Source organism: Microcaecilia unicolor, chromosome 5, assembly GCF_901765095.1.
Source record: "Microcaecilia unicolor chromosome 5, aMicUni1.1, whole genome shotgun sequence".
Classification (NCBI taxonomy): domain Eukaryota; kingdom Metazoa; phylum Chordata; class Amphibia; order Gymnophiona; family Siphonopidae; genus Microcaecilia; species Microcaecilia unicolor.
This window is the reverse complement of record NC_044035.1, coordinates 357,065,933-357,088,278: the sequence shown is the minus strand read 5'-3', so window position 1 is coordinate 357,088,278 and position 22,346 is coordinate 357,065,933. Positions and strand designations below refer to the sequence as shown.

At 45.7% G+C, this 22,346-nt stretch overlaps 1 protein-coding gene across 1 annotated transcript in view; it reads left to right on the top strand.

Moving 5' to 3' along the window:
* The window catches only part of LOC115471371 (ankyrin repeat domain-containing protein 11-like), a 241,998-nt gene that overhangs the window by 70,432 nt on the left and 149,220 nt on the right, over positions 1-22,346 (top strand). Inside the window, exon 2 of the mRNA XM_030205069.1 lies at positions 7,220-7,300. The gene's annotated coding sequence lies outside the window, so the exon portion shown is untranslated. The remainder of the gene's footprint in view (positions 1-7,219; positions 7,301-22,346) is intronic.

Genomic DNA, 22,346 nt, shown 5'->3' with positions numbered 1-22,346 from the left:
ATCTCATACATATTCATTGATATCTCAAAAGATGGGTTATCTATCTATAAAATGATTTAACAATATCTAATATTTAAAATCAAACACAATCATATCCAATCTTTATATCTAAATTTTAAAAATATTCTTTATTCAAAAACTTAACAAATCTTACTTAAAATAAGGAAAAGTAACTGCCAACTGGGCATTTTCATTGGGGAAATTCCCAAAACCTGACCTGGCAATGGCCAAGGTTGGATATCCCTGCTGTAGAGTTTCATGTAACCACATTTTGTTTATTGCATTGCTTTGCTGATTGGTTGGCCAGCCTGCGCTAAAATCTTAGCAGGTAGCTCAGAACTCTACAGCTTATCTAATTGCTCAAACCTCAAGATTTGATCAATGATCTTGACTTCTCTTCATTGGTTGCCGATTGATAAAAGGATTCATTTTAAGATTTTGACTAAAAATGACACACCCTCAATTTTGTGTACGATCTGATAAATTTCTTCTGGAAATTCCTTGTTTTCATACTGTTATTTTACTTAGCCTTAGGTCTTCTACATTTCAATTAATGGATCCCACTTTATGGAACTAATTGCCTGTTGAAATTGCTCCATATCTCTCCTTTAGGAAGCAGCTTAAGGCTTATTTCAGAAAATATTTTCGTATGAGCTGAGTAAAGGACTAGCTGTTGATTGTTAATTGTGACATGACGTGGAGTTTGTTTTGAATGATTTGTGAATTTGTTTTATTTTTTACTTTTTACCATATGTTAAGTACTTGGTTGTTTTAATTACGTATGTTATTATTGTAATCCACTAGGAACTGTGGACTGAGTGGAATATAAATATTTTAAATAATAAGGCTCTTATCCACATGATGATGGCGGAGTAGGAAAATCCGGATGGTCCCCTTAGAGGTGCCACGGCTCTGGATCACCTTTATACCTTTTGCTCTGGATGAGGAAGATGGACTCTCTGGTCACAGCAGTCACTAAGGCGACTGCTGTGTTGGTCCAAGAGGGCTGAACTCTAAAGGAGTTTTGTGACAAGAAGGTGGAGCAGCAGATTCGTATGGCCCTTTCGGTGGGATATCCAGTACATTCAGGCCAACATTTGTGGCAGTCATGTGGCAAGGGCCATGCTGCTGTGATGGTTTGTTGCTTGCTTCTAGCCTGTTCCCTCAGGTTTAGTTGAGTTGGGGTTTCTGTGGCTCGTTGGATCTGTTGTGGTATACCTAGTGGTGCCAGGTCCCTTCCCCTCCTTACCCACTTCCGTGGTTGCCTTATGGGCTGCTAGTATTTCTATCATTTGGCAATTGGGCCCTCCTTCCTCTCAAAAAAAAAAAAATTAGTGTGGCGATTTCCATTACGTTCATTCCCACTATTCCAGGACGAGTGGGTAGTTATGTCCATTGACCAGCAGGTGGAGATAGAAAATACAGAACTGAGCACCACTACATAGCTCCCTGCTAGCAGCTCAGCTCCTCAGTATCTTCTATCTCCAGCAGGTGGGTAGACCAGACTTCCTCTGTCTCTGGTTATGAGGCCTTGCTCCTGGTCCAGTTGGTCAACTGGTTCCCAGTTGAGCAGAGTGAGCAGTTGAGCAGACAAACCTGGTGGTGCTGGGTCCCTGTCATGCCTTTCCCCTGGGATGTTCTGCGCCTTTTCCCTGTTTTTCCTCTGTGTATGAGCCTGCTTAGAAACCAGTCTACTCAGAAGATGAGGAGTCGCAGGCAACACAGTGAGTCTGGCAGGCCGGTGCTGCTGCTGCTGCCGTGCCCTGCTTTGGGGGGGGAGGTGGGGGGGGGGTGCGACTGTGTCCCTGGGTAGCGTGGACCCAGGGTGATGGGTCCTTTTTGCTGTGCTTCAGGCCTTGGGACATCGATGGGAGCACTGCATGTCTGTGTTACAAAAAAAAAAAAACCATGGAGGAAGTGGAGGAGCAGTTTTAGTGATTGGATCAGTGGAGTGAGAACCAGGGGAGCCTGGTGCAAATCTCACTACTGCTCCTTGAGGTCTTTGGCCAAAGTTGGGAAACAAGAGAGAGGTGCTGTTGCTGGGAGATTTCAATCTGCCGGATGTAGATTGGAAGGTTCTGTCTGCAGAATCGGAAAGAAGTAGAGAGTAGCGCTATAGAAATGTTTAATAATAATAATAATAATAATAATAATAATAATAATAGTAGTAGTAGTAGTAGATCGTAGATGCTTTCCAAAGATGTTTGCTCAGACAAATGGTGACGGAACCCACGAGGGAGGGAGCGACGCTGGATCTGGTGCTCACGAATGGGGATAGCATGTCAAATATTCGAGTGGGTGCCCACCTGGGCGGCAGTGACCATCAAACGGTTTGGTTTGATATTACAGCTAAAGTGGAGAGCGGCCACTCAAAATTTAAAGTCTTGGATTTCAAGCATGCTGACTTTAGTAAAATGGGGGAATACCTGAGGAAGGAGATGATGGGCTGTGAGGAAATACGAGAAGTGGAAGGACAGTGGTCCAGGCTGAAGGAAGCTATAAATAGGGCCACGAACCTTTATGTAAGGAAAGTATATAAAAGCAAGAGAAAAAGGAAACCGATATGGTTCTCCAAGCAAGTGGCTGAGAAAATAAAGGCTTAAAGAGTTGGCGTTCCAGAAATACAAAAAAACTCAAGAAAAGGAACACGAGGAGGAATACAGGATGAAAATGAAAGAAGCCAAGAGAGAGATACATCTCACGAAAGCGGAAGAACAAATGGCTAGAAATGTAAGAAGGGGTGACAAAAATTTCTTCAGGTATATTAGTGAAAGAAGAATGATTAAAAAGGGAATTGTGAGACTGCGAACCGCTATGTGGATAACTATGAAGAAAAAGCAAATTTGCTAAATAGATACTTTTGTTCTGTTTTCACAGAAGAAAATCCTGGAGAAGGACCGCGATGGAGTGCAAAAAGTACAAATGAGATTGAAGTGGATAGAGCACAGTTCACGGAAGAGAGTGTGTATGAACAACTTGAAAAGCTAAAGGTGGACAAAGCCATGGAACCGGATGGGATCCACCCCAGGATATTGAGGGAGCTCAGAGAGGTTCTGGCGAGTCCTCTTAAAGATTTGTGTAATATATCCTTGCAGACGGGAGAGGTTCCGAGGGATTGGAGAATGGCGGAGGTGGTCCCTCTTCACAAAAGTGGTGATAGGGAAGAAGCTGGAAACCATAGGCCGGTAAGCCTCACTTCAGTTATTGGAAAAGTAATGGAAGCGATGCTGAAGGAAAGAATAGTGAATTTCCTGGAAGCCAATAAGTTGCAAGATCCGAGACAACATGGTTTTACCAAAGGGAAATCGTGCCAAACGAATCTCATTGAATTCTTTGATTGGGTGACAGGAGAATTGAATCAGGGATGAGCTATGGACGTAATCTACTTAGATTTCAGCAAAGCTTTTGACACGGTTCCCCACAGGAGGCTCTTAAATAAACTGGATGGGCTGAAGATAGGACCCGAAGTGGTGAACTGGATTAGGAACTGGTTGACGGACAGAAGCCAGAGGGTGATGGTGAATGGAATTCGCTCGGAGGAGGGAAAGGTGAGTAGTGGTGTGCCTCAAGGATCGGTTCTGGGACTGATTCTGTTCAATATATTTGTGGGTGACATTGCCGAAGGGTTAGAAGGTAAAGTTTGCCTATTTGCGGATGATACTAAGATCTGTAATGGAGTGGACACCCGGGAGGGAATGGAAAACATGTGTCAGCTAAATGCTGTTATCAAGGAAATTCTCTGGATGGGACCAGAAATGGTACAGTCTGGTCAAAGAATTTTCAATTGATTTAACTTTCAAAATTGCCCTAGAATATAAAACTTTCCTTGTAATATAAATCTATATATTCCCAATAATTATATCAGTTTCAACAATGTAAAATGCACTTTAGAGCCTCAATGCAATGCAATGCAGCCTCCCTCTCTATCAGAGCTTGGCAGGAAGAGAAAGAAAGAAAATAAGAGGTTTCACAGGGTAAATTAATTAATTAAGCAATAAACATTAAATTAAAGAGAATATCAGGTATCTCACCTATAGCCAGAAGTTGAGAAGTTTGGAATTTAAAAGGTCAGAATTTACTTTACTTTTGCAGGAGTTTGGTTCAGGTTCAGGTCAGCACCTGAGGAAAGTTACAAACAAATGGTTTGTCCCCTATTCAGAGCCCAACCCTTACCTCCTGCTGTAAAGGAATCCTGTTCAGAAGGAATAGATCCTAAGGAGCTTAGCCGAGATTGGGTGGCACAGCCGGTGGCGGGAGGCGGGGACAGTGCTGGGCAGACTTATACGGTCAGTGCCAGAGCCGGTGGTGGGAGGCGGGGCTGGTGGTTGGGAGGCGGGGATAGTGCTGGGCAGACTTATACGGTCAGTGCCAGAGCCGGTGGTGGGAGGCGGGGCTGGTGGTTGGGAGGCGGGGATAGTGCTGGGCAGACTTACACGGTCTGTGCCCTGAAAAGGACAGGTACAAATCAAGGTATGGTATACACAAAAAGTAGCACATATAAGTTTATCTTGTTGGGCAGACTGGATGGACCATGCAGGTCTTTTTCTGCCGTCATCTACTATGTTACTATGTATTACTTTTTTTTGGTCTACTTTTAGTTTGAAGCTTGTTTCTAGATCTACCACCTTTCCTTATGAGTCTACCTCATAAGGCGAACCTTTTAGAGACCGAGTGCCCAAACAGCAACCCAAAATCTATTTATCGCGAAGTGCTGGTACTCATTATGGGCGGGGTCACCACATATGACTCCACCCCTATGTTAGCCACACACCCTTACACCAGCCATGGTGCATATAAACAGACATCATTGAAAATATTATACTAGTATAGGAGAAAAAAATAACATGATTTTCTTTCATTATAAATCATTTCTGTAAGTTGTTACAGCTCCAGTATACCCAGTGCAAAATAAGACAGCAGATGTAAATTCTCAAATTGGACATATTCCAAACACTAAAATGAAAATAAAATGATTTTTTCTACCTTTTTGTCTGGTGATTTTGTTTTTCTATCCATATTGGTCCTAGTCGCTGATTCTGCTGCTCTCTATCTGTTCTTTTAACTCCGTTTCCAGGGCTTCCTTTCCATTTATTTCTTTACTTTCCTCTTTTCTTCTTCATTTCTTGTCCTCTATCCATGTCCATCAACCCTCCTCTCCTCTCCAGCCACAAATGTCCAGCCACCCTCCTTTCCCCTCCAGCCACAAATGTCCAGCCTCCCTCCCACCCAGCACCAGGCAGGCAGGCCTCCCTCCCACCCACCTAGCACCAGGCACCCAGCACCAGGCCACCCACTCAGGCCTGCCACCCAGCACCAAGCACCAGGCCTGCCACCCACCCAGCACTCCCACCCACCCAGCACCAGGCCTCCCACCCACCCAGCACCAGGCCTGACAAGTGCAAAGTGATGCATGTGGGTAAGAGGAACCCGAATTATAGCTACGTCTTGCAAGGTTCCGCGTTAGGAGTTACGGATCAAGAAAGGGATCTGGGTGTCGTCGTCGATGATACGCTGAAACCTTCTGCTCAGTGTGCTGCTGCGGCTAGGAAAGCGAATAGAATGTTGGGTGTTATTAGGAAGGGTATGGAGTCCAGGTGTGCGGATGTTATAATGCCGTTGTATCGCTCCATGGTGCGACCGCACCTGGAGTATTGTGTTCAGTACTGGTCTCCGTATCTCAAAAAAGATATAGTAGAATTGGAAAAGGTACAGCGAAGGGCGACGAAAATGATAGTGGGGATGGGACGACTTTCCTATGAAGAGAGGCTGAGAAGGCTAGGGCTTTTCAGCTTGGAGAAGAGACGGCTGAGGGGAGATATGATAGAAGTGTATAAAATAATGAGTGGAATGGATCGGGTGGATGTGAAGCGACTGTTCACGCTATCCAAAAATACTAGGACTAGAGGGCATGAGTTGAAGCTACAGTGTGGTAAATTTAAAACGAATCGGAGAAAATTTTTCTTCACCCAACGTGTAATTAGACTCTGGAATTCATTGCCGGAGAACGTGGTACGGGCGGTTAGCTTGACGGAGTTTAAAAAGGGGTTAGATAGATTCCTAAAGGACAAGTCCATAGACCGCTATTAAATGGACTTGGAAAAATTCCGCATTTTTAGGTATAACTTGTCTGGAATGTTTTTACGTTTGGGGAGCGTGCCAGGTGCCCTTGACCTGGATTGGCCACTGTCGGTGACAGGATGCTGGGCTAGATGGACCTTTGGTCTTTCCCAGTATGGCACTACTTATGTACTTATGTACTTATGTACTTATGCCTCCCCTCCCACCAAGCACCAGGCCACCCACCCACCCAGCACTCCCACCCAAGCACCAGGCCTCCCTCTCAAGCACCCAAGCACCATGCCTCCCACCCAAGCACCAGGCCTCCCTCTCAAGCACCCAAGCACCAGGCCTCCCTCCCAAGCACCAGGCCTGCCTCCCTCGCACCCAAGCACCAGGCCACCCATCCAGGCCTCCCTCCCACCCGGCAGCGGCACCGGGCCTCCCTCCCTCCCTCCCACCCGGCAGCAGCACCAGGCCTCCCTCCCTCCCTCCCACCCACCCACCCGGCAGCAGGCACCAGGCCACCCACCCACCCACCCGGTGTCAAGCATTCCTCCCTCCCTCCCGGCACCAGCCCGCCCGGCCTCCATCCCTCCCTCCCTCCCTCCGCGCACGAAATTTAAAAGTCTTCCCTTGTCCGAGTTAAGGCGGCGCCAGCAGTAGCAGCGAAAAGCGTGCTGCTGGTTCAGCGCGCCTTCAGCCTTCTGTCTCTCAAACTCTGGTCCCGCCCTCATTTCCTGTTAGGGCGGGACCAGAGTTTGAGAGATGGAAGGCTGAAGGCGCGCCGAACCAGTAGCACGCTTTTCGCTGCTACTGCTGACGCCGCCTTAACTCGGAGGGAAGGCTTTTAAATTTCATGCTCGGAGGGAGGGAGGGATGGAGGCCGGGCGGGCTGGTGGTGGGTGGGAGGGAGGGAGGAAGGAATGCTTGACGCTGGGTGGGTGGGAGGGACGACGGAGGGCTGGAACGGGCTGAGGCGACCGGCGGCGCGCGTGCCAACAGAGAGGGCTCTGCGTGCCGTCTCTGGCCCGCGTGCCATAGGTTCGCCATCACTGGTCTACCTGATGTTGTGACTCTTTGTTGCAGAATTTAGTTTCCACGGGAAGGTGCTTATTTCAATGTCTGCTTCATATAATCTTTCTTCTCTTTTGCTTCATAGGGCTTCTGGTACAGACAGAAAGAAAAAAATCAGAAAGAGCATTCCGGCCAGTATTCCATTGAAATGTTCCCTTAGGAATATGTAAGTTTCTGTCTATATTATCCTTTGTTGTTGTGAGATTTCACAAGAACTTGAATATTGATGTGAGACATGTTTCAGAGCTGGTAAAAAAACGCAATGTAATAATATTTTAAAAAGGTTCCATTGTGTGAATTATTGAATTGCGAGTCAGTATTGACCACTTGTGTTCTCAGAGTTGTGAAAGAGAATAATACCTGTATTAACTGACCGCATATTGTGGAGACCCCTACCCCTCACCCGCTCCCATAAGTATAACAGCTGTCTGGGGTCTTCCATATTCTATTCCTGTCATGGACAACAAAGATATTCCCATGGTAAGAGATCTTGAATAGAAATTGCATAACTGGCTTTTTAATCCAGGAGCTAAAGAGATAAAAACAAAAGTAAGATTATGGATTCTCAGTAGAAAGCTAGCACATAGGGGTTGGGGGAGGGAGAAGTGAAAACCCCTGTTTATATGCAAATTTGCCTCCTTTTTTTTTTTTTTGTAGAGCCATGAGATAGGCTTGTATCTAAACAGTCTCACAGTCTCTCTGCAGGCTAGTATATCAAACTGTTTCTCACTATTTGTGCTGCTGTACTGCCATTCAGAAGTTAGAAAGCAGGTCCAGGCTGAATTTGTATCTGCTGTGCATGTGATAGTGCTAGAGATGAGTGGCATTGTGATAATCTCAAACCTCTGGGGATTAGTATTACCATTATGTTTAGTACAGATTCTCAGGTTTATGTCTCTAGTTTTTACTCTCACCTGTTCTACTAACTTTATTTTGAATTCTGTTCTGCAGCTTGCCAGTATATTTATAAACACAGTGTTACCAAGTTTTTAAATGTAGTCGTTTATTACTGTTTACAAAGGACTTCAATATGAAGTTAGGGTGTTTTGTTATGCAAAAATTATTTTATTATATTAATGTTTTTTTTTTGTTACTGATTTTTCCAAAAACTAATTACAATACAAAAAAGTGTATTATATGCAGGAACATTACTTAGAAATTACACTATATACAGCAAAATTATCAACTTCCCAATATAAAGGAATTTACAAAAAAAAGCAAAATTGGGAGGAGAGAGAAAAGAATAAGAAAATAGAAGTATTGAAGCAAATAAGATGCCAATTACAATAGCCTATTTGCAAATCATGCCCTATATCACAACATGATACTAACAAAATTAACTTCTCTCATCAAAGGTTTCTAGTTGTCTTAACTTTTGGGCACTCAATAACTCTTCCAAGTGTGCTAGATCTTGAAAAAAAAATAATCTTTCCCTGGAAAATATACCTAACATAAAGGGGGGAAATTTCAAGACGAAAGTTATTCCAACAGCTTGGTCTCAATTTAAGAAATTCCCTACAGATCACTTGAGTCTTTTGGACCCATCAGGAAGTACATAAATAGGAGAGCCATGAAAGTGTGCCAGTCCTTTATAAAGGAAATTAATCAAAACTAAATCCCTTTCAGTACTGTTTGATAAGGTAGCCATCAAAGTACCTCTCAAACTTGTTTGATGTATAGTTGTTTCAAGCATTGTAGTGAGGTCTGCTTCTTGACCTTTCTTCAAACCTCCTCCTGGAACAGCTGCAGAGGAGATTGGAGGAGAGAGAGATATGCAGCCTGGCCTGAACATTGGTGGGCCTGCCTGCGAGGAAGTTGTGCTGTGGGGAAACTCCTGATATTGGCGTCTGACATTTTTTTTTTTTTTTAACCATTTATTTTATTATTTTCATATATAACGTTGACAATATATAACACATTGCTAATACATCATAATTGCTAGCCAAACCGTCTTGAACACTCTCATTTATCATATAACATGGCTATTCCCCCCCAGTCCCTCCTCCCTTCCTCCCCCCATCTCCCTGATAAGCAACAAACTTAGTCTTTCCCATTTTTCCCTATATTCCTTATTGATCAGAGAGCTGATGTGAGGCTTTCCATTGTTCATATGGCTTCCAAGTTTTTTGGTGTTGTACTAGTCGACCAGTTCGCAATGCTGTAAGCTTTGACATCAGGTTGACATAGTCTAGCTTCTGCAGAACTTTTCCAAGACCAGGTAGTGACGGTTGTTTCCATGCTGCTGCCAGGATCAATTTGCTTGCCACAAATACCTGTCCTGCGAATCGATGTACTGGGTTCTGGACCCCCTCAGGTTTAAAATGCAGCAAACAATGCTCCATCTTTAGTGGGTATGTCACTCCAGTGACATCTTTTATAAATTTCAGTATCTCTATCCAGTAAGCCTGAGCATGTTTACAGGTCCACCAAATATGGAACATGTCCCCTGTTGTATTACATTGTCGCCAGCATGTAGCTGAGCCAGTTCGAAACATCTTTACCAATCGATGGGGGGTATAGTACCAGCAGTATAATATTTTGTGTCCACTTTCAATCATGGCACTAGAAATCGATACCTTAAGTAAAGACCTAAGTGCTAATTTCCACTGTGGGGGCGTGTATGTTACCCCCAGGGCCTCCTCCCATTTTGCCAAATAATGCTCTATCGGATTAGAGTATGCCAGTAGCGCTCCATACAGCCTGGAAATACTTCCTCTACCTCCTCCTTTCATCATTCCCCTTTCTATTCCAGTGTCAGCTAGACTTAACTCCCCTTTTGCTCTTCGGGTTATAAAATCCCGCACCTGGTAATATTGGAACGCCTGTAAGTGGGATAGCCCATATTCTCTATGGAGTTCTTCTAATGTTACTGTTTTGTCATCCTCCCACATTTGTCCCAATGTACACAGTCCCATATCCTCCCAAGTAAGGTAGGCCTTATCTTGCCTGCCTGGTCCAAAGTGGGGAGCAAATCTAAGGTACATATGTCGAAAATATCTACGCCCTGGAAAGAATTGTTCTCGAACTTTACACCAAATTTGTAGAGGCCATCGTATCAAAGGTGGACATTTTTTAATTAGCACTTCCAGCTCCTGTTTAGCCAGCCATGGTATAGCCTTTAGTGGAAATGGTGCCATCCAGCCTTGCTCCATCTGTATTCCCAGTTTTTCCGTGTCTGTAAACCACGCCGTCAATGTTCTAAGATTCGCAGCCAGAAAATATGTGGCAAACGATGGGACCCCCATCCCCCCCCTTTCTCTGGGCTGATATAGAACTTCCCGTCTGACTCGCGGGGGTCTTTTTTTCCAGATAAAGGAAAATATTCTTCTCTGGAGGCCTCGAAAAAAGCTATCAGGGATGGAGATCGGTAGTGCCATAAAAAGATATAGCATTCTCGGGAGTATCACCATCTTAACCGCATTTATCCTTCCCACCCAAGACAATTGCAAACCCTCCCATCTCTCCAAGTCCCGAAAAAGCTGTCGTGTCATCTCGGGGAAATTGACCTGAAACAATTCATCAATGTGTTTTGGAATATTAATCCCCAGGTACCGAACATATTTCGGCGCCCAACGGAATGGGGCAGTCTGCTGTAATTGGGATCTCTGTTCTGGGGGAATGTTTATATCTAGCACCTCAGATTTATCTAAATTGATCTTGAATCCTGAGACCTCTCCATATGCAGATAGTATCTCCAGTATTCTCGGGAATGAGGTCATGGGGTCCCGCAACATAAGCAGAACATCGTCAGCAAAAAGGAGAGCTCGAGTTTCCACTCCTCCTAATCGCGGCCCCTTGACATCTGGATGTGATCTAAGTTTCATTGCCAGTGGCTCTATCACTATTGCAAATAACAGGGGGGACAGTGCACACCCCTGTCGTGTCCCTCTATATAGGCGAAATGGCTCTGAGAGTCTTCCGTTTATTCGGAGTGAGGCCTGTGGAGTCTTATAGATCAACTGGAGCCAGTGAAGCAGTCGCCCTGTGAACCCCATTCTGTCCAGTACTCCAAACAAAAATGACCAACTCACCCTATCAAACGCTTTTTCAGCGTCTAGTGATAGAATACATAGGGGAGACTGTGTGTCTCGCGCATGGAAGACTACATGCAGAGCTCTCCGTATGTTATCGAATGTCTGTCTGCCATGCACGAAACCTGCCTGATCTTGATGAATTAATAAGGGCAAGTACTTCTGCATCCGTATAGCCAAGATCTTAGTAAAGATCTTATAATCTATCCCTAAAAGTGAAATTGGCCTGTAGGATCCGCACAATTGAGGGTCTTTCCCTACTTTATGAATAACCGTTATGTTGGCTAGATCCCATGTTGGCGGTAGTCCCGAGCCTGAGTCTATCGAGTGGAATACCTTTAGCAGCATTGGGGCCAAGAGCTTCCCAAATCGTTTGTAAAATTTATTTGTGAATCCATCAGGGCCCGGGGCCTTTCCCATCGGGAGCCTCTGGATAACATATGTAATCTCTTCCAATGTGATAGGTTGTGAGAGCGCCTGACTTGCGCTAGTTTCCAGTCTGGGAAGCTCAATGTCCTCTAAATATTGTTTTATCTCTGCTGGCGATATCTCTGCCCCATTCGCATATAGCCTCTTATAATATTCTCTGAATGCCGACTCGATATAGTCAGTTTCTGTGTGAATCCCTCCTCCTTCATCCCTCAGACTCGCGATTATATTGCGAGTTGCTTGCTGTTTTAATTTGAAAGCTAAAAGTCTACTAGCTTTATTCCCAAATTCATAATGTATCTGCTGTGCTTTTTGAAGGTCTTCTGCCAAATCTGCCAGCTCCAACTCACATACTTGGGTCCGGAGCCGGTGTATTTTATCTCTAATTAACTGTTCATTCCCTCCTCCTCCCTGATGAAGTCTAGCTTCCTCCTGTTCTAATTGTCTTCTAATGTTTGTTTCCTTGGACATCTTTTGTTTCCTAACATATGTCTTTAGTGCAATTAGATGGCCTCTCATTACCGCCTTAAATCCCTCCCAAACCGTAATAGGCGACACTTCTCCTGTATCGTTAAATTGAATATATTCTTTAATCTTATTTTCTATATTTAATACATTAATCGGATCTTGTAGGAGCGTATCATCTAGTCGCCACCCTCTTTTTCCCTCCGGTGCTGTGGGCAACACTAGCTGCATAAGAATAGGGGAGTGGTCTGACCAGGTTCTAGGTAGTATTTGATGAGATCCCATCATTCCCGCCACAGATGCCTCCCCTAACCAAAAATCTATCCGAGAGAATGATTGGTGTACTGTGGAATAGTATGTATAGCTACGTTCTCGGGGATTTACCTGCCGCCACAGGTCTATTAGATGCCAATGGTTGATAAATTCTTGTAGTCTTGTTCTATCCCGATGGCCATACCGTATAGCATCTGAAGAGTTATCCAAATGGGACTGTAAAGTAAGATTGAAATCCCCCCCCACTATTAGGGAACCCTCTATATGTTGTTGAAGTAGTTTATCTATCTCAGCTAAGAATCCCTCTTGTTGGGTATTGGGGCCATAAACGTTCACTAGTGTATAGACCCGTCCTGTTAAAGAAACAACTACCAGAAGGTATCTGCCTCCCTTATCTCTAATTACTTTTTGTATATTCCATGGCTTGTCTCCCGTGAATGCCATCAGCACTCCTCTACTCTTTGTATTGGCCCCGTTAGAGGCAAAGAATATGTGCGGGAATTTTTTATGACGACATAAGTATTCATATTTGGGCAGCAGATGGGTCTCCTGTACTAGGACCACATCCGCGCGTAGACGTAGCATTTCCCTAAACAGGAGCTGTCGCTTTCTGGGGATATTTAGGCCTCTGGTATTAAGCAGCAGGAGCTTAAGATCTAGCATTTTTCATCTACATATATCTCTATATAATATATTGATGCTTTATCTAATTCCACCCTCTGTCCTTCTTTCCTAGTCCCAGATTGTTGTGTTTCCTCCTCAGCTCTCACCCAACTCTCTTTCCTCCTCCACCTTGCATTACCCTCCCTCCCCTCTTCCCTCCCACCCCCCTGCCTATTAATGCTGCCCCTGTGCATCACAAAGGGCATCTAAGGAAGAAGTGTTGGTTGAATGTACACTTTACTGCGTCATCACAGGATCACATAGGTGCTGTTGATCAATGCCCCATGCCCTCTCTTTTTGGGCCCCATATCTTGATAATATAACAGTATAACAGTTTAACAGTTCAACTATACAACAAAGTCACTCACGGACATGAAATGCAACCTCTTAATATACTTCACCCTAATTCTCAGTAGGATCAGACATGTCTTTTGCTGTTCCACCAAACTTTGGTCCAAAGGGTTTCTTCCCTGCTTTCTCCATTCATCTGTCAGTCCTCTGCAGGGCAAAGTTCCCTTTTTATGGCACTGTGGTGGTCGACTTTTGGCGTTGCAGGCGCTTCTGGCCTTTACCCACTCGTTGCCATTTTGGCGGCAGCCCCCTCGATGGACCACGTTTTACCGCCCCCACCGAGGAGGACGCCTCCGCCATGTCCTCCACTGGCAAGATCTCACTCGCTTCTACGAGTGTTCGGATTTGGTGCATTTTTCCCTCCTTGTAGAAGACCAGTGCAAAAGGGTGTCTCCATTTATATCGGATTCCCAATTCCTGTAGTCGTCTGGTCACAGGTTTCAGGTCTGCCCTTCGCTTTAATGTAGTTGCAGCTAGGTCTTGGTATATTTCTACTGCGTAGGAGTCCCATTTAAAGTTTGGGGTCTGCCGTGCCGCTTTTGCCACTTGTTCCTTCAGTTTGTAATCCCGAAAGCAGACAATTATATCTTTAGGTAAATTCGCTCGTGGGGACCCCAACGCTCGATGAGCCCTTTCCAGGAGAATCGATGCCGGTTCCATTGTAGTGCCCCCCGTTGCCAGCAGGTCACTCACCAGTCTCTGTATAGTGTCCTCGCAGTCCAGATATGCAGGGGACTCCGGTAATCCTCGAAAGCGCAGATTGCTTCTGCGGCTTCGGTTCTCAAGGTCCTCCAGTTTGTCTAAAATCTGCTGCTGCGCCTGCTGGCTCTCAGTGGTGCGCTGCTCTAGGGTCTCTATCGATTCAGAGTGGGCATCTAATCGGGTCTCTGCTTCCTCAATTCTGGTGCCAAGCTCCCTTATTTCGCCCTTTAATTCAGCCCCCATATTGATTAATTCACTCCGCATGGCTTTAAGATCAGACCTTATTTCTTGTAGCCATTTCTGCCACTCAGGTCCCATCTCCTCTTCTGTCCCCTCTTGATCTGCACCTGACTCAGGGTCTGTTCCAGGCAGCTGTTCGGTGCGGGGCAAAATCGTCGCCTGTTCTGGGCGATTTGATTGCACGGTCGCCATTTTGTTTTTACTTCGCGGTGTCGACGAGTAAGCAAAGCGGGAGAGATCGATCTTTTCCAACTCTCCCTGCATTCGATTCTCACGCTGTCTCCTTCACCTGCACCTCCGCTCTTAATGGGCCGCTACTCCGTTCGCGGATCGGGCTTTTTATCGTCTTTTCCCCATGTGTGACACGGAGCTCCGCTTTCAGGCAACCATGTCACCCGGTGACGTCACTTCCTCCCCCGCGTCTGACATTTTAAGGCACCCTGAAGTCCTTATAAAAGCTTGGACCATCTGTGGAATGTGGTCACGTGCCCAAAGCTGAGGACAAGAAGATTCTATAGATCCCTACTAAGGTATTGGATTGGATTTCATTTTTTTTTTTCATTTAATATGGTTAAGAGGAAAGGGAAGCTAAAGAATGTGGGCTCGGTTCAGCCCTTTCTGACACAGGGACCCATGGACATGTGTCATTTCTAAAGATATAGTTGGGAGCTCACACTCAAGGAGGAGATTTCCCTTGCCAAGAATTGGTTAGCACAGAAGAACCTTAAGTCTGGATCACCACTCACCACCCCAACTACCTGGCACTTCTTTGGGCCAACCCCCCCTAATGTCTAGCCCACTTTAACAAGTGGGTGTGGAAGGAGGGCTTTTTGAATAGGGAAACAGATGAAAATAGTGGGAAGGAGATATTGGTAATGTCATCATAGAGTTCTCTCCCCATAATATAGGTTCAAATGCCTTGGATTTTGAATTTGGACATGCAAGATCAGCAGATAATGTGTCCCTAAAATCAGTCTCTCTTGTAGGAAGTATAGATTCTTCTGTGTTAACAACTACAGAACCTATTAAGGAGGCCACTAATTTAGTAATGTTGAAAGCAATAATTAAAATGGAGACTATCCTCTCTGGCTGTGAATCTCAGCTGTGTTCATTTACAGGAGAAGCAGCAGTTAGTAACTTCTTATAGAGACTGATTTAATATCACATAGATGTATTTTAAATGATCAATCTGAGAATATTAAATCCTTGGAAACAGCTTTATTCTACTTGGTGAAATGAAATACTTTGCTTGAAAATAGATTGGAAGAGTGGAAAATCTAATATGTAGTTGTAATTTGCGTTTTAAAATTTTTCCTTATTGTAATATGATTTCCTTGGTAGAGATGCTGAAAAAATATTTGAGGTTCGACAACTGTAATGTTCCAATTATCCACATATAGATAAGGCTGCTTATATTACTACTTCAATTAAAAATTAATGTTTTATGCTTGTTTAAATTCACTTCCAGCAAAACATTCAAAATGAGGAACCATCCTCTGTAGTCACTTTTTAGTGTCTCCAGGTGAGGCTTTGGCTCGGTCCCAGGAGTGTGGGTCCCCATCCCCTCACCCTCTTTGATCATACACCCTGTTTGGGTGTAGTTCTCCTGGGCTTTCCTGCAGCTCCCAGGCTACAAATTAAAAAAAAAATTCTAGTTGAATTGGTCTGGCTAGATTTATTCCCAGTTTAAGAGAATAAGCCTATTTAAGCTGCTATTGCAGCTTTAAGAAACTTGTTAAAAAAAAAGAAAAAAAATGCATAGGAAAATCCATTCTACCCTTGTAGAAGGGATTTCCCTGTTCCAGCGTTCTCAGATAGCTGGTGAACGGCAGAGATGCTGGTACTCTGGGCTGGGACAGGCCCAAGCAGAAAGGCAAGTCTGTGCGCACCTGCCACATACTTGGGTATTCCGGCCAGCAGATGCTGCGGGTCTGTTTGGCCCCAGTACAGTGAGCTATTTCTGACTTCAGAAATGGCCTAGGGAGGTCAGTGGGTCAGACACTATGTCTACCTCTTCCAAGGCTTTGGGAGCGGCTGCCATTTTGTTGTAGGTAGCCTTTTCTTCTGCTGTGGGGTTTCAGCAGCAGAAGGAGTCTTCTTGTCCTGTTGGGGGGGGGGGGGGGGGTGGTTCTTCCGCCCAGACCTATTTGAGTCTGTCTACATGCGGGAGAGGGAGGTTGAGTAATTTTGGACTCCAGAGCTTGGTTGGTCCAGTTAATCAGGTCCTGCAGGCAGATGGTGGGCTCCCCCCCCTTTGACAAGGATCCCACTTTAGGGGCCAAATGATGCAGGTTAGATTTGAGGGTCCTGGAGGCTAGGAGGACTCGGATGTCCTTTAGAATTTCCATTACCCAGTGGTTTCGTATTCTGAGGGCCTCTGCCTTAGGAACCTAAGGAAGAGTGGTCCCATGTGATCCACCTCTTTTGTAGAGAAGAGCTGTTTTGTCTGACAAGGTGTTGAGGGCTCTATACTATCGCAGACCCCGAGGAGAGGGACCCACTGCTGGAAGGGCTCACGATTCCCCAAAGCATTTTCCAATTCATAAGACCTTCGTCCACATGATGATGGTAGAGTGGGAGAATCCCAATGGTCCTCTTTGGATGGACCAAGGCTCTTGATTACCTGTACACTTTGTCTCCCAAGAAGGTTGAGAATTATAGAGCGTTCCCTAAGGTAGATGTGCTTTTGACAGCTGCTACCATGGTGACTGCTGTACCTAATGATGAAACAAAAAAGTGAGGAGAATGGATGAGGATACCAACTGTTTTATATTTATTCACTTAAAAAATTATATGTACATAACAGCGACCCGACACGGCCGTGTTTCGGCACAATGGCCTGCTTCAGGGGTCTTTATAACCTAAATTAAACAATAAAATATATTAAAAAATATATATTGATTTAACAAATATTTAATAAGCATAAATATAATAGACTAACATTATCTAAAATGATGGCATGGATTGTACAAACTTGTGAATTATCTTTGACTCGTTCAAATAATAACGTGATTAAATATATATAAAGTTAAAAAAGTTATAATGAATTGTACAAAATTATTATAAAAAATATTGTCATGAGACTTGTGTTATAAAACCACATAATTAATATTTTTGACAATACATGATTGCATGAAATATTTCTAATTGATCAAATAAACATAAAATTACAATTGAAATTGTATAATTAAACATTATATGTTTTAATTAATGCTTAAATTGTGTCTAATTGTACAAATGAGCAATATATGAGTGTAAATAAAAATGAACAATGTATAAGTGTGAATAAAAAATTAAACAATGTATGAGTGTGATACGCGACTGTGATACTGGCTTTGTCAGCAGACTACTATATATTTTGGAATCTCTGATTGAGCTGTTTTTTCCAAACCAAATTCTTCATACATCTATTGACAGGACTTGCTCCGTCTGCCTAGTATTTGGCAATAAAGGACTCTTGTATAGCCCCTGAAGCAGCCCAGTTGGGCGAAACACGGCCTGTGTCGGGCTGTCTATATTTACATAGGTAGAGGAGACTTTGCAAGGTCTGATTTAGTTAGGGGCCGTGTCCCCGGTACCTCCCGCCGAACATGGCTACGGCCGATACTCCATCTACTTTGTGGTGCCTCGAAAAGGTGGGTCTTTTCGCCCTATTCTGGACTTAAAAGAATTAAGTCCCTCAGAGTGCGGCATTTCCACATGGAAACCCTGCGCTCCGTCATTGCTGCAGTACAGCCAGGAGAGTTTCTCACGTCTCTAGACATACTACTACTACTACTTAACATTTCTAAAGCGCTACTAGAGTTACGCAGCGCTGTACAATTTAACATGGAAGGACAGTCCCTGCTCAAGGAGCTTACAATCTAAAAGACAGGTGTACAATCTAGAGACAAATGTACAATCTAAAAGACAAGTGTAGAGTCAATCTGATAGGGCATACTATATTTCTCGAAAGGTTAGGTGCCGAAAGCAGCATTGAAGAGGTGAGTTTTAAGCAGAGATTTGAAGATGGGTAGGGAGGGGGCTTGGCGTAGAGGTTGAGGAAGATTGTTCCAGGCATAGGGTGAGGCAAGGCAGAATGAGCGGAGCCTGGAGTTGGCAGTGGTGGAGAAGGGTACTGAAAGGAGGGATTTGTCCAGTGAGTGGAGGTTACGGGCGGGAACATAGGGGGAGATGAGGGTAGAGAGGTAGTGAGGAGCCGCAGACTGGGTGCATTTGTAGGTAAGGAGGAGAAGCTTGAATTGTATGCGGTATCTGATTGGAAGCCAGTGAAGTGATTTGAGGAGAGGAGTGATATGAGTATATCGGTTCTGGCGGAATATAAGACGTGCGACAGCGTTCTGAACGGATTGAAGGGGGGGATAGATGGCTAAGGTTGGAGGCCGGTGAGGAGTAAGTTGCAGTAGTCAAGGCGAGAGGTAATGAGAGCGTGGACGAGAGTTCGTGTGGTGTGCTCAGAGAGGAAAGGGCAAATTTTGCTGATGTTGAAGAGGAAGAAGCGACAGGTCTTGCCAGTCTGTTGGATATGCGCAGAGAAGGAGAGGGAGGAGTTGAAGATGACTCCGAGGTTGCGGGCAGATGGGACGGGGAGGATGAGGGTGTTATCAACTGAGATAGAGAGTGGAGGAAGAGGAGAAGTGGGTTTAGGTGGAAAGACGAGGAGCTCGGTTTTGGACATGTTCAGCTTCAGGTGGTAGTTGGACATCCAGGCAGCAATGTCGGATAAACAGGCCGATACCTTGGCCTGGGTCTCCGCGGTGATGTCTGGTGTGGAGAGATATAGCTGGGTGTCATCAGCATAAAGATGATACTGAAAACCATGAGATGAGATCAGTGAGCCTAGGGAAGAGGTGTAGACCTGAAAGAAGCTTACGTGCACATACCAATTTGGCCCCCGCACCAGAAGTTTCTGAGGTTTGCGGTGTTGGGAAAACATTTCCAGTTTTGGGCCTTGCTTTTTGGCCTCGCCACAGCTCCCCGAACATTTTCGAAGGTAATGGTGGTAGTAGCTGCTTTGCTCAGGCGAGAAGGTATCAGGGTTCACCCGTACCTAGACGACTGGCTCATCAGAGCAGACGCTGTAACAGAGAGCAATCAAGCTACAGCCAGAGTGGTCTCAGTACTTCAATCTCTAGGCTGGGTCGTCAATATGGCCAAAAGTCACCTGACCCCCTTGCAATCTCTAGAATATTTGGGGGCCAGGTTCGACACAGACTCGGGCTATGTATACCTACCCGAGTTAAGGCGGTGCAAGCTTCAGAATCAGGTCCGTCTGCTGCTGAGGATGCCCCGCCCACGAGCTTGGGACATTGTCCAGGTGCTGGGATTGATGACAGCCATATTGGAAGTGGTGCCCTGGGCGAGAGCACACCTGAGACCTCTACAGTATTCCCTACTTCAAAGATGGTCTCCAGTTTCTCAGGATTATCAATGCAGACTTTCTTGGCTCCCTGCAGCCCGACTCAGCATGGAGTGGTGGCTCTCAGACAGCATGCTGCGGCGAGAAATGCCACTGTCGCTCCCCGATTGGTGTCTAGTAGTGACAGATGCCAGCCTGAAAGGCTGGGGTGCACATTGCAAGGGGAAGCATGGCCAGGGTTTATGGACACCCGAGGAGTCGGAGTGGTCCATCAACCGCCTGGAGTTGAAAGCGGTGTTTCAGGCGCTTCTGGCCTTTCAAGTGACTCTGGAAGGATTGGCTGTCAGAGTGATGTCGGACAACACGACAGCAGTGGCCTACATAAATCGACAAGGCGGCACTCAGTGCAGAGCACTGGCCGCGCAGGCCGAACAGATTTGCCACTGGGCCGAGCTGCATCTTCAGTTTCTGTCGGCAGCTCACATTGCAGGTCAGAGCAACGTGCAAGCCGATTATCTAAGCAGGCATCAGATTGATCCAGCAGAATGGGAACTAGCAGACGAAGTATTCCTGCAGATATGTGCCAAATGGGGCAAGCCCGTGATGGATCTTATGGCGACAAGTTCAAATGCCAAAGTCCCGTGCTTCTTCAGCAGACGGAGAGATCCTCGCTCGGCAGGGTTGGATGCCTTGACTCAGCCCTGGCCTCCGGGCCTATTATATGTGTTCCCTCCGTGGCCCTTGATAGGGCGTGTGCTCCTGCGGATTCGGCTGCACCCAGGAGAAGTGGTCGTCATCGCCCCGGATTGGCCCAGGAGGCCTTGGTATGCGGACCTCCGACAGATGCTAGTGGAGGCTCCCCTTCCTTTACCTCTGGTACCGAACCTGTTGTCACAGGGCCCGGTAGCCTTGGAGGACGCCTGCCGCTTTGGTCTTATGGCATGGCGATTGAGAGGGCGCAATTGAGGGACAAAGGCTATTCAAACACAGTCATTTCCACACTCCTGCAGGCCCGCAAGTGTTCCACTTCCGTGGCTTATGCCAGGATTTGGCGCCAGTTTGAGTCTTGGTGTGCTTCAAAAGCGATCACACCCATGCGGGCTCCTGTCTCGCCGATTCTGGTCTTTTTGCAGGATGGTGTACGAATAGGCTTGGCCTATTATTCCCTGCGGGTGCAAGTGGCAGCGTTGGCCTCCCTTCGTGGTAAGGTTGAAGGCGTGTCTTTAGCTGCTCATCCAGGTGTGGCACGGTTTCTTAGTGGGGTGCTTCGTCTCCGGCCTTCCGTGCGAGCACCCTGTCCAGCTTGGAACCTGGGGCTAGTTTTGAAGACCCTGCAGGCTTCTCCTTTTGAGGCGCTTTGGCGAGCATCGGAGAAAGATTTGACACTAAAGGCCGTTTTTCTTGTGGCCATTACTTTGGCGAGACGGGTGTCAGAGCTCCAGGCGCTGTCCTGTAGAGACCTATTTCTGCAATTCTCAGAGTCCGGGGTCACGGTTCGGACTGTGCCTTCCTTCATGCCTAAGGTGGTTTCAGCGTTTCACCTAAACCAGCCTATTTTCTTGCCCTCCTTTGATAAGGAGGAGTTTCCAGAATGTTTTGGGCAGTTGCACCTGTTGGATGTGCGCAGGACTCTGCTGCAGTATCTGCGAGTTACTATCTGTTTCAGGATCTATGATCATCTGTTTGTTTTGCTATCAGCTCCTCGCAGAGTATCTCCAGCGTCTAAAGCCACTTTTGCTCGCTGGCTCTTTTCAGCTTATCTGCTTGCCGGCCGGTCTCCGCCTGTAGCCTTTAAGGCGCATTCTACCAGAGCGATTTCTTCCTCTTGGGCTGAAACTGGAGCACTCTCTCGTCAAGAGATATGCAGTGCAGCAACATGGGCTTCAAAGCTCTCATTTGCCCGACATTACAGGCTGGATGTGGCTGCTAGGAGGGATGCGTGTTTTGGAGCACAAGTGCTAGCGCGTGGTGTGACCTGTTCCCACCCTATATAGGGATTGCTTTGTTACATCCCATACGTAATGGCTTCATCTGCTTGATGACAAGGAAGGGAAAATTAGGTTCTTACCTTGGTAATTTCCTTTAGTCATAGCAGATGAAGCCATGAGCCCTCCCTGTATGATTGTCTGTATGCTGTGAATCTGTTTCAGGTTCTGTTCTTGTTTCCTGAAGTTCCTTCCTTGGGAGAAAGTTGGAAAACAGCCTTTAGGATTCATGTTCACTTATAGGAGGATGAGTCCATTCCCTCCAGGAGGTTGCGTGTATCCCCTTCAGTTATACAATAAGGAGGACGAGTTTTTTCCCTCCAGGAGGATGTGTTCATTCCCTCCTTTTGAGTTCATGCCCTTGTTAAGGGCCATCGTTAGCTGTGAGGAAAGTTCATGTTATTCCCATTGCGGTTTGCCATACTGCTTTGGATGCTTCAAATACTGAAGAGGCAGTGGAGCTGGCTGGCCATGAGGCACTGTGAAAAGTTGAGTGCTCTCTATCTCCCCCTGCTGGTTGATGGATCACAACCCATACGTAATGGCTTCATCTGCTATGACTAAAGGAAAGAAAATTACCAAGGTAAGAACCTAATTTTCCCATCCTCCCCGTCTCATCTGCCCGCAACCTCGGAGTCATCTTCAACTCCTCCCTCTCCTTCTCTGCACATATCCAACAGACAGCCAAGACCTGTCGCTTCTTTCTCTATAACA